Source organism: Lynx rufus, unplaced genomic scaffold, assembly GCF_022079265.1.
Source record: "Lynx rufus isolate CCGP_SWC_20201006 ecotype Redwood Valley unplaced genomic scaffold, mLynRuf1.p SCAF_13, whole genome shotgun sequence".
NCBI lineage: Eukaryota > Metazoa > Chordata > Mammalia > Carnivora > Felidae > Lynx > Lynx rufus.
The window spans coordinates 56,153,084-56,165,091 of record NW_025814827.1 but is presented as its reverse complement, the minus strand read 5'-3'; the positions used below and the strand labels follow the sequence as shown (position 1 = coordinate 56,165,091).

The 12,008-nt window shown below is 36.8% G+C and overlaps 1 protein-coding gene across 1 annotated transcript in view; it reads right to left on the bottom strand.

The window, feature by feature from the left end:
* The window catches only part of PRORP (protein only RNase P catalytic subunit), a 132,939-nt gene that overhangs the window by 55,012 nt on the left and 65,919 nt on the right, over positions 1-12,008 (bottom strand). The window lies entirely within an intron of this gene.

Here is a 12,008-nt window from a genome sequence, read left to right as displayed (position 1 = left end):
CATAAGAACCACTATCATAGCCACCAAACATTCCACAAGTCTAAAAATACACTTTGGGTTAAACATTCACTCAACCTTTTGCGTATACTTAGCATATGCCAGACACTGTGCTGGATGTTGAAATTTCTAAAAAGAACAGTTCCTGCTATCAAGGAACTTAAGACAATTGCAATCGTGTGACTGATGCTACACCAGAGATGAGAGCGGGGTACTCAGAGAGCACACATTAAGAGGCCAAGTGCCCAGACAAAAGATGACCTCTGGGAGAAGACAGGGAATGTGGGGAAGGGGTTTTAGGAATGAGAGAGGATTCCCAAGCTGAGCCCTGAAAGGCAAAAAGAACTTAGCCATACTACAGAAGCAACATGTACAAAGGCAAAAAATTATGGTGATATCACAAGTCTCAAGTGTTTGGTAGACTGTGAACATTTTCTATTTCAAGATCATGTCAATACTTTTAATTAAAATAAACAAATGCCACTGATGGCTTTCCTTTCACTTCTGAAGCTGCTTTTCTTTGTTAATAGAACAGATGTATGGAAAGCTGGCAAGATCGATAGAAAAGAATATAACACAGTGTTATCAGTCTTAGCCTCTGCTGTTAGAGAGCCTGGGTTTGAGTCTCAATTCTGACATTTACTAACTGTAAATTTATCATGGGCAAGTTTCTTGACTTCTCCAACCCCTTGTTTCTACATCTGTAAAATGGAAATGACACCTTATAAGACTGCTGTGAGGAATAAATGAGATAACATACATAAAGGGCTTAGAACAGTTCCTGGCACATGTGAAATTCTTAATTTTCTCATTTCTTTTACAAATCATCTCCCAATATGACTTTCCAGTAACACGACCATGTGACATGAGTATCACCTGTAACAAAGTTAAAGTGGAAGATAAAAATTTTAAAGGAGAAGGGTAAGTAAACAGAAAATTACCTCTTCCTCTGCAGGAAGTTTTTTTGTGGTTGCCAGATTAAAGGAGATAACAGATACCATTTGTGAAATACCAAGCTCTAGATAACTACATAAGGTGTACATATTTAGTAGTTCAGAATTTAATTAACTAATTCAATAAAAAAACCTTTCGGATATTCTTGCTTGATTTTCAGGTTTCTTTTTTTTTTGCCTCAACACAGTAACAAAACGATCAATTCTATCAAAAAAATACTCTTACACTAAAATCTAGATGTTATTAGTGGTAAGATCAAGCAAAATTAAATAAGGTTTAAATCTACATTAATATACAATTTCTTTGCTTTTATAGACTAATCTTAAGAAAGTATAAAGAACATTTTACAATCTAAAATTACTTTTAATTTATTCTAAAAGGAGTCCAGGATTAAAAAGCATTAAAAACACTAATTTCGAATATCTGTTACAGCTTCTCATATAACAAGTGAATAGTACTTGATGACTTAGAAAGTTTGGAAGACGGTTGGTTATGCTTTAAGGCAAAATTTCCCCAAGTGTATTTTGAAGAATATGCCCTTCAAAATGCTCTGTGAAAAAAGTTCCATAGTCAAATAATACATCCTCTCTTGGAAAATATCCGTATACACTGTGTTCTTCTTCCCTCCATACTTCCTGTTTTGGTTAATTCCTCCTTCTATGCTCTGGACCCTATTGCTTTCCACCTTCTTTAATACACTAACCATTCACTCTTTTTCTCTTACATAGTCAGCTTCAACCCCAACTTGAATCTTCTCTCACATGTCTACTTACTTTATCCCCCTTCAGATACTGCCCTGTTTCTATCCTTCCTACTTCACAGCCTCAATTTCCTTTATTCCTTGTGACATAATGAAAAGTATACATATATTGGTCTCTGCCCTGGTTCCCGGCATAGAGTCCCTAAAACCCTTATAATTTCCTAAGTGATAAGAATACTAGGAACTCATCTTTTGTTTTAATATTTGGTCTCTGATCCCAGTTCATGATGCAGAGCTCCTAAATTCCTTAGAATTTCCTGGGTGATAGGAGCATCTTTTTTTCTAAGGAAGTGACTCCTGGTGAGCTCCTGGATAGCTTCAGGACAGGGGCTGATCACCACAGAAAGACCAAACCATGATTAGAAGCTTGGAACTTTCAGCCCTAGCCCTTCATCCTCCAGGAAAGGAAGAGGGGCTGGGAACTGAGTTAATGGTCATGCCTAAATGATGAAGCCTCTATAAAAGTCCTCAAGTATGGGGTTTGGAAAGCTTCTAGGGTGGTCAATACATCTACATGCGAAGAGGGTAGCACACCCCAACTCCACCAGTATGGAAGCTCCTGTACTTAGGACTTTTCCAGACCTTGCCCTATGTATTTCCTCATCTGGCTGTTCATCTGTATTTTTTTACCATATCCTTTATTATATAATAAACTGGTAATCATAAGTGTTTCCCTGAGTTCCATGAGCCATTCTAGCAAACGATAAAACTTGAGGAGGGGTCATGGGAACCTCCAATTTATAGCTGATCAGTCAGAAGTACAGGTGACAACCTGGGAACTGCAATTGGTATTTAAGGGGTATAGGGAATCTTGTGGGAGAGCCCTTAACTTATGGAGTCTGCGCTAACTGCAGTTAGTATCAAAAAAATTTAACTCAATTGTAGGACAACCAGCTGGTATCACAGATAATTGCTTGATGTGTGAAAAACCCACACATCTGGTGTCAGAAGTTAAGTAAAGTGTGGGATGTTCCGTGTAAGTGATAAAGGAGAGACACACAGAGTGTGTAGTCCAAGCTACTCCATTTGACTGCTTATCCCTTCTCTCCACCTCCATAGCTCATTCTATGGTCACCAATCATCTCCATATCACTATATTCAATGACACCTCCTGATCCTCATTCCCCCATGATAGTTGTGTAATATTTGAAAATATTAATCTCTGCTCCCTTTTGAAACATTCTCTTCCCTTGGCTGCCATAACATACTTACTCTTCCAGTTTACCTATCATCTCTGTAGGTACTCTTCCATGTCCTTTGCAAGCTTATCCTCTTCTATATACTGGTTTATATATTAGAGTGCCTTAAAGCTTGGTCCTAGAATTACTCCTTTTTCATTCCAGATGGTTTCAATTATCACCTATAGGCATTTGAGTTAAAATTTCTACCTCCTTCCCAGACTCCTCTTTTGCATCGTAGGGCTATATGCCCAACTATCTATTAGGTATCTCCTTTTGGATACCCCAGAGGCATCAAACTCAACATATCTAAAGGCAGACTCGTAATTTTCCCTCCAACTGTCTTCCAACCTCTCAGGAAATGGCATCACCTTCTGTCCAGTTAAACAAACCCATTCCTTGATATCATCTTTGATCGCTTTCTCCAATTAACACCCCCCCAATCCAGTTCATTACCAAATTCTCGGTTTAATTCCTAAATATTTGAAGATTCGTCCATCTTCTACCTAGTCTCTCCCTCTCTAAATTTATCTTTGTATGCTTCATTCTGGGTGAGTTTCTCAGTACCAACTTCCAATTCATAAATTTTTTCATTGTGGCCAGTCTAGAGTTTATTATGTCTACTGAATTATTTCAATGACTATTTTTCATTCAAGAGTTCTGATTCTTTTAAACATCTGTTTCTGTTTCATTTGCTTCATATTTTCTTGCTTGCCTTAAATAGAATAAATTCATTTGAATCTGAGCAAATATATTAAACATACTTTAAAATATTTGAACCTTTACAGAATTAATTTGATCTATAAATTTATGTGTTTTTTATTTATTTTATTTTAGGGAGAGAGAAAGGGAGAGAGAGAGAGAGAGAGCAAGAGCACATAAGCAGAGGAGACAAGCAGAGGAAGAGAGAGAATCCCAAGCAGGTTCCATGTTCAGCATGGAGCCCAATGTTGGGATCAATCCCAAGACCCTGGGATCATGACCTGAGCTGAAATCAAGAGTCAGATGATCAACCAACTGATCCACCCAGGTGTCCCTGTAAATTTATGTTTTAATTGTTTTGTTGGTTTTCTTTCTTAGCATTAAATTTCTTCACACTTTGAGTTTTGGTTTGTAGACTTATTTTCATTTTAAGTTTAGAGTTTTTGGTTCTTTTCTCTCTTTCACATTCTTAGCTGCCATTATGCTGATCCTATCCCTGCCTAAAAGTTTTGGGATTACTCATCTCCCTAGTTCCTGAGTCCTTTGTTGATGGGAATATCACAGATCCTGTCACTGGTGAGTTGCTAGAGTATTCTTCCGTCTTCATTCCTGGGGCTTGCAACTAGTCGACAGGTCATTAACTTCAAATGGTAGTTAAAAGGTCCCCCCCCAACCCCCCACCCCAGTACCCCAGCTTCCTCTGCCATTTTGAGAAGCTTTGCTCCTGCTCTAGCTTTAAACAATAAAGCCCCATCTCACATGGCACACTTTTAGTCTTTCCTACCCCAAAGAGTTAAATCCCTGCCTCCATGCCTATTCTAGGACTCAGAGCTAAGCAGGCCTGTGGTTACAGTTCTATTGAAGGTTTTGTTTATGCTTTGTTTTCTTTTTGAGCTTGGCAATATCTTTTTAGTTTGTAGTTTCTATAGTTCATCTATCATTGATATATAGATGTATATAAGTGGTACATCAAAGTGTGAATTTATGGAACCACCTTAACTGGAAATCACTGATTCACTTTCCACACTACAGCCAGAATTATACTTTTAAAATGAAAACTGCATTATGTCAATTCCCTGCTTTCTATCACTCTTAGGATAAAGAACCAACTCCTTGAAGTCTATAATGTCTGGACCTTTTCCAATCCTACCATCCTGACCTTTCAGTCTCTCATACTTGTCATCTTCCTGTTAACCAGCCCCCACCAAGGGCCTCTGCACATGCTATTCTCTACCTAAAATACTTCCTTTTTTGTTATCTTTCTCTACTTAGTTAACTCCTATTCATCCCTCTGACCTCAACCCATTTGCCATTTCTTCAAAGAAACCTTTCCTGATCTCCTTGTCCAGGTCAAGTTTTGTTTTTGTTTTCTTAAATGTCTTCATAGCACCATGTACCTTCTGTTTGTTTGTTTCGTATCATTTATCACAATTGCAATTTTACACATATTTCTAGGATTATTATAACGTCAGGCTATAAACTCCACAGGGGTGATGATCATGCCTGTTCTGATTTACCACTGTACCTAGTTGCTGAATGACTGAAAGAAAATTCCAACCCTTCAATATTATATTTAAGGTGCTCAAACCATGGCCACAACCAACATTTTCAACCTTATCTCCCACTACTACCAAACAAGTAAGCTATGTTCCAACTACTAGTGGTCTACTCACTAGTCTTCAAGTGTGCCTTTATTTTCTGCCTTTAAACACTCATGACTCAAACCATTGCCTCTGCTTAGACCACCCTTGCCCACTGACTCTGCCTGATGAAGTTCATCTCAAATGCCACCTTGTTCATGAAGTCTTTACCTAATCTCCTGATCTACATCTCACTAATGATGTGAATACTCCTGCTCCTCCGTCATTTGAATATGTGTCTTATCACTTCTAGGTTGTGAGTTTCCTGAGGGCAAACACCATAAGGCCATTTCCAGAACCACACAATAGTAACTTAGTATTTACTGAACTGAATTCTGGGCACAGAGAGTTAAACTTATTTTTGTTGATTTGCAGAAGATTTTATTAGAAAGTGACTATGCTGTATTTAAACTCTGGCAAACAAAACGTTATAGTAAAACAAAACCTCTTTGGCTTTGAGTTATATAACACAAATGTCTGGTTGTTTTACGGTATACTGAAATAAAAATAAGAACACACGGAGAGGACAAAAAGACACATTTTATGGCACAAAGAAATATAAACAAAACTCTATCAATGTTTTATTTAAAATATCCTAATTTCGAAATGGGAGAGCCATTTTTTAGGGGCTCTTGTGGGGGTGTGGAGGTAAACAGATTACTGGCTGCAGTGACATTCTTATTTTGAGATCGTGCCATATCCCAGGGAAAATGTGGAGGGGTTCCCTTGAGTTGGCAGGTCCAAGTTGGTGGGTGAAGAAGAGAGGAAAAAGAACAGGTAAGTAACCTTAGGGTGTAAGGGTCAGTGTGCATAGAATAGAGAACCCAGTGGATATAAAAAAAGAAAGAAAGAAATCAAGTCTCAGGATAGCATGGAAAAGCAGCAGAACAAAGAACCAGTGGGAAAGATTCCCACCTATTCCTTCTGCAGCAACACACCAAAACTGTATGTCTTTTTATAAGTGGTCTTCTCTATCTACAATGTATTTGTAACTTCATTAAAGAAAAGTTTTACACTTCTGAAACGACTGTCAGAGAATACCAAAAATCTCCATGTTTAAAGCAGGCATTGCAATTACATAAAACAATTGGGCAGATATGCCAATTTCACTAGTACAGGTACAGGCAAACAATATTAATGCAAAATAACTACAAGTCTTGAGTATATCAGGTGTGGGGGGGAAAGTCCTTAAGTTCCAAAGCATTTCAAACCACAGAAAGGGTAAGTTTTTTTCTTTGCATCTCCACTGACTCTAAAAATAAGCCTTTACTATTTTCCAGATTATAAAAGAAATGTAAGTTCATTATTTAAAAAAATTCTAAAACTACACAAATACAGAAAGCCAACATTCTATATAACCCTTCCCTTTTAGAGGTAACTAGTGTTTATCAGATGGGTAACGACCACTTTTTGATTACTTGAGACACAGTAATAGTAGAGCTGCTCTGAACAAGTTTATGCTAATTATTTCAATTTATCCTTTGAGCTGTTACCTTTCCTACTCCACTGCTAAGGAAACAAAAAAGGAAAAAGAAAATTCAAAATACACGCTGATCCTCCAAAACAGGCAACACACAAATAAGATTAACCCCTGGGGAAAAAAAAATCAAAGGTGACTGGGCAAAACTGTTACACTAAGTGGCAGAAACAAGTATTATTTGATATTGAAAAATGGAGTAAAAGTAGAAAAAACACTAACCTTTCTTGTTTATTGTTCTCAATAATCAAAAATGGAGACAGCATCTTTCCCTTCAATGGAGACTGATGCAGCCTACTTAATTACCTGTGTTTTCTAGCTTTCAAAAAAGAATGTTGTACAACTGAGTTACACTGTGGTGCCAGAAAGTAAGGAAATGCTCACAACATTGACAATGATGGGGGTATGTCAAAGAGACACAGGAGCCAACAAAAAGTTTGCAATTGCCAAAGCTAGAATATATTGAACAACAAAATAAATATTAGATTATAACCCAAAGTATAAAATAAAATATCCATGAGTCCATACTACTATAAATAAGCATTAAATAAATAAGTAAATGGGGGACAATATACACATTTCCCATGTAGAAGAATCTAAAATAATTTATGTAAATCCTCTGCCTCCAAGAAGGAAGAACATAACTCCCTCCTCTCCACATGTGGCTGCATACTGACTTCCTTCTGAAGATTACAACATGAAAAGAGGGGGGAAAAGAAAAACTTCAATATCATGTTGGAGAAGTCTGACAAACACTTCCTCAGCCAGGTGATCACAGGTAACAACAGGAGGGATAAGTCATGTTGATACCATGTACTTTTAATATCATGTTATGGGACTGGTAATTTACCTCCATGGTCTTCCTTCCCAAAACCCATAACCCCACACTAATCATGAGAAAAACATCATACAAACCCCAACCGAGGGACATTCTATGTAATACCTGCCCAGCACCCCTCAAAACTGTCAAGGTCATCAAAATAAAGTCTGAGAAACTGTCACAGGGAAGAGGAGTCTAACAAGATGTAATGATTAAATGTAAGGTGGTATTTCTGGATGAGACCCTATGACAGATGTTATGATATCTTAATATCATTTTTTTCTCTCTGATGACATGTCAGAATGACAACCAGGTAGTGGACATTGAAATGGGATTAATAAAACAAAATATTGGAAGTAATTAAGAATTTGGTATACTTAGAATGTTTTCATAACCATAGAACTATGCGGCTTTGCAGTTTTCACTTTCAAGTTCTTATTTTGGTAAAAGACTGATATTGATAAAACACTTTATGTGTATTTTGCAGGGTTATTTTGGTCCATTTTAAGAGGAAGTGCTATTTCCATTTATCTTCTAAGCTTAAACCCAGTAAAATTGCCTGTTATCTCTTTCCTAAACCAATGAGAAAATTTTCAAGAGGTTTTCCTGCCATTCATATCATAATATGTGCAGATATTTTTGTGGAGAGGGATATCTATAATAATCGGAAAGCTTCAATTCAGATTAATTTTGTAACTTTATGTACACAAGTACTTTCTAGGCATTTATGATTTACACAAGACTGAGTGAGAAAGCACTACACTGATTAAATTAAATGATGTTGAGTTGGCAAGCTTCCTTTTTCACATAAAATAAATGGTATTTGCTATAATTATTTAACAAAAACCAAAGGCACTTCAGATACTCCAACCCACCTGAGTATCTCTTTAAATCTTAAGAGTGCTTGCTACATAGGCAGTATATTAGAGATATATGTTTCCTAGCCAGATTTTTTAAAAAACTGAAATCAAATTATATATTTTAAAAACAAGGTCTAGGGGCGCCTGGGTGGCTCAGTTGGCTGAGCATCCGACTTCGGCTCAGGTCATGATCTCATAGTTAGTGAGTTCAAGCCCCGCGTGAGGCTCTGTGCTGACAGCTCGGAGCCTAGAGCCTGTTTCGGATTCTGTGTCTCCCTCTCTCTCTGCCCCTCCCCCGCTCATGCTCTGTCTCTCTTTCTGTCAAAAACAAATAAAAATTTTAAAAAAAATAAATAAAAAATAAAATAAAAACTAGGTGTAGTACCACTGTGGATTACTGTGGATCCAAAGTGAAAAACCAGCTTACCCATTTTCCAAAGAGGTCAAGAAGCATGAGTTCTGCTACCAGGCCTTCTCACCAACTTGAGACAGCATTAATGATAATGAGTTATTGAGGCCTGTTCTCTCAAGCTCGTATATTATTCTTCTGACTCCTTTACTGCTGATACTTACACAGTCCATTCGCCTGGTCCTAACAAGGGTGTTGTAAAGAGCACCCACAGTGCCCACATGCCCTATACTAAAAAGGCCTGCAAGTGAAATCTCTTTGGTTCAAATATTAGAAATAATGGTACTTTCCCCAAACAATTTGTTTCCATTTGGTCTTATGAATTACATGAATCCCCCAAATCAATGAACCTTACAGTGGAAATAATTTCTTTAGAAGGTGTACCAGAATTGTGTGTCTTCAAACTGCTCTACTTTCTGATTATCTCTTCACTCTCCCAAAACCCATCCCAGTCTCTGTGAGAATCTCTTTAAGGAAAGAGAGTGTTTATAAATGGCAGTGTGGAGTGCTTATGAATGATGTACAGGCAGATAAAAGGACAAACCCCTACTCTTCCGCAATCATGTTTTCATCTTCAAGTCTGTTGACAGAATTTACAGCCAAATTACTAGAGTACTGCATGGTATAAATTTTGTGGAACCAAACTCAAGCCTCTTATTTTTCCTAAGCTTATATTCCCTTTGTGCTCTTATTTTAAGTTCATTTTATTTTAACTTATTTTAAGTTTATTTTCTGCATTACACACACTATTTTTTTTTTTAATTTTTAATGCTTTATTTATTTTTGAGAGAGAGAGCATGAGAAGGGGAGGGACGGGGGTGGAGTAGGGGGGGAAAGAAGATCTGAAGCAGGCTCTGCGCTGAGAGCAGCCAGCCCGATGTGGGGCTCGAACTCACAAACTGCAAGATCATGACCTGGGCTGAAGTCAAACGCTCAACCGACTGAGCTACCCAGGCGCCCCTGCAGTGTACACATTATTATAATCATCTTTTATCTCATAGAACAAAGTGGGACACAGATAATCTACAAATAAAGAATAGCTATGGTGGAGGGGGAGATGAATACCTGAAGAACTATATACACTTCCTAATACTATCTAGGAAAAAAAACCACGTCTAAATGAAATATTGCAATAAAATCTAAGATCTGAATTGATCTCAATCAATCGATCTTCATTGTATTTGACTGGGAGAAAAATAGCCTTTCAGTAGTTAAAAGTCTGAAATAGAAGCTATTTTAAAAGGAGAATTATTTTAAAATAAATATTTTAATATAAAATTAATGACTAATAAAGTATTACCACTGCAATAATAGGTAAGAATAATTGATATAACTCCAAAAATATGTTTAAGTAAACTTACTACTCGTTCTGGAATTGCTGTTTACCTTAGAGATTTAACAAATATATATTTTTAAATTTTGATTAAAGTGGGTATTATATTTTCATAGGGAGCTCTGCCTACCACATTCCTGGAAGTGTTTTAAAACATTGTCATAGAAGCAAGGTACACACAATAATGATTCACAAAGATAATCTCACCACACCCCAAACAGTTATCACACATTATCAGTGGCACATCAAGAGAAGAATCAACTTGTCATTGAGATTTTGTCAGAGAGACAACAGATATGGAAGCCTGGCAACGCTGTATTCCTAACAATGCTGTTCTAAGACACACAATCACTTGAATGAGTAACGCAATGGGGGAAATTTTCTTTCAAACACTATGCAAAATAATACCTTTTTGGAGACGTCTGGAAAGAAAGGGACATGAGGCTAACATCATTATAGAAATTTTGCCTGGCTTCATTCATCTTTCTACTTATTCCCTTGATTACTTCACCAAAACCCCACTTATGTGACAGTTGATCATTCACCCCATTAGCAGTTGGTACATGTAAGAATAATTCTGAGTGGTGTAGACTATTCTAGCAGTCACATAACAAAACAGAATTCTTATGTGTGTCAGGCAGGTAGAGTGGGTGGAATTGCACGTGGATGAAAGGAAGTACCTAGTCAGTGTGGCATTATTTGATTGCAGGTAATGTGACCTCCTTGAGTTATCATGTCATGAAAGATGAATAGTAAGAAAAGGAACATATTTTGTGTTTTTCAGTAAATTCTAGATTGGCATTCACTAATGCCTATTTATTTCCCCAAGTCACTTAGATCATCTTTGACTAGCTAGATATAATTATTCTAAAAATAAGGAATCAAGATTAGACCTACTTTTTCTCTCCCATGTAGTAAGTTTATAGATTAGAGAACTCTTATCAGCCCTTCCAAAGTCCCAATAAAACAGAACTTAAATGCTGCTACAGGTTAGCTGCCTTAAGATTCACAGTCCAAGTTTATAGTTACCACTGGTTTTCTTTTAATCTTAGGCTTATAAATACATACTAACAATGACTTATTTGGGTGATTATTTCAGATGCCCTAGAGAGAAACAAGCAATTCCACTGGTTTGATACTCCCTATAATTAATTAATTGAGTCTTAGGCTTTCCCCAGTTAGCACATTCTCTTTGGGCTACTTAACATATTTTTTTAAAGTCATATTCTAGGTACCTGAAAATCATCATAATGCTAATATAACAACTTGATAATGTAACTGTTGGTTATGGAAACATGACAAACTTCTACTTTGAAAGTGGAAGAAGTATATTATTCTTAGGACCAAGTTTCAGTACCTTAAAATGAGTTTCATATATTCAGTTAAAAAAGCAGAATCCCGATCTAAAAATTATTAAGACTTCTAATAATTTTGAGTGTTTACCTTTTATAAACTGCTTGTTTTTGTAAAGCAGTATGATCACACTTCTGAGAAACTGTCTTTATATTATAGTGGTTCTCAAAATGTGGTCCCCAAACCAGCAGCATCAGCATTACCTTCTCAGCCCCACCCCCAGACCTTCAGAATCAGGAACTCTGGGGGTAGGGCCTGCATCCTGTTTTAACAAGCCCTCAAGGTGATTCTGAGGCACACTAAAGTCTGAGAGTCAATATTCTAAAATATAGCCGAATCACTAGAGGTTAAGTTTGTAATACTACATATTTATTTCAAAGTTTTTTTTCTTTAAAAATATGTTAATTTTTTCTAAAGAAAGATAAAGTGAACAGTGAAGTCTTTTGCCGGATTACAGTTTAACCTAGAAAAAACTGGATTCATAATTGTTCTTACAGCTCCTAGCCTTAAAAACACTGAAAGAAC